Genomic DNA, 1199 nt, shown 5'->3' with positions numbered 1-1199 from the left:
GCCTGCAGTCCCAAATCCGCCTGCAGACCCAAGTCTGCCTGCTCGCCTGCAACTCGAAATTCGCCTGCATTCTCGTTACTACCCCCTGCATTGACGGGAGGATTATTGGCATTATGAGCTTCATTCGCACCTGTGTCCTCATCTTCCTGATTAACCTGGTTGCGACGACTTGGTTCGCCTTGCTGGTTCATCAGTGCTTGGATTTGTTGGTCATGCATTTCTCTCATATTCTGCATGGCCATCTGCATTTCGAACCTGAAGCTCTCCTGTTGTTTAGCCATGGCTTCTTCGAGCATCTTGGCCACTTGTTCCGCACTTATCATAAGTGACTCGCGGGGTTGTCCCTCGCTAGATACCGTATTATCTGATGCGACCGCAGAGCAGGCATCCGATTCTTCATCTTCTGAAGGTAATCTTGTCCGAATCCTACCATAAGTTCCTCGTACGATGGCTCCAGACTGCAGACGGGTTACATGCTGGGATGCTTCCGGAATCGACTCGGGATTATTCCGTGTCGATGTCCCTTTGCTGGTCATATTAGTGGTGAGGAATCGACTCGGGATTATTCCGTGTCGATGTCCCTTTGCTGGTCATATTAGTGGTGACCCTCGGGAATACTCCGTCTTCAACTACCGTTCTTCTTTGTCGGAAACGCCTAGACCTTGGTTTTGGCGTTTTGGTACTGAACCGTTCTTCTTTGTCGGAAACGCCTAGACCTTGGTTTTGGCGTTTTGGTACTGAGCCTTTCGAAAACCAAAATTCTTTCGGGGACTGTCTTGATGTAGTTGCACTCAGACAATACTGCCCGAATGAGTTTGGAACAAGGGCATTGAGTTTCTAGTTCTCGAGGACTCATTTTCCTGGTTTTACTCGTACCCCCAACAAACTCGTCTGCTTGAAGGTCGGAGTAACCTATCGTGTGTTGGCACGACTTCTCAGGTATAACGTCATCATTATCAGACGACAATGTTTCCTTCTGAGCGCGAACTGCCTTCTTTGGGCTTTCAAGAGTCACGCGCCTCGAAACACGCCTTTGTGGGCGTGAGTTCTCAGCGGGCTCCTGGACTTCAATGCGCAAATTAGTGCGCCTAGCTGCCATGATCTCTTTGTCATGTTGAGGGTGGCGGCGACTTGTAGGCTGTCTAAAAATCACAATGGATAGCTAATCCCTATCAAGCCCTGATAATGGAAGTTACAAT

Source organism: Asparagus officinalis, chromosome 9 (assembly GCF_001876935.1).
Source record: "Asparagus officinalis chromosome 9, Aspof.V1, whole genome shotgun sequence".
In the NCBI taxonomy this organism is placed as follows: Eukaryota; Viridiplantae; Streptophyta; class Magnoliopsida; order Asparagales; family Asparagaceae; genus Asparagus; species Asparagus officinalis.
Note: the sequence above shows the minus strand (reverse complement) of the source record.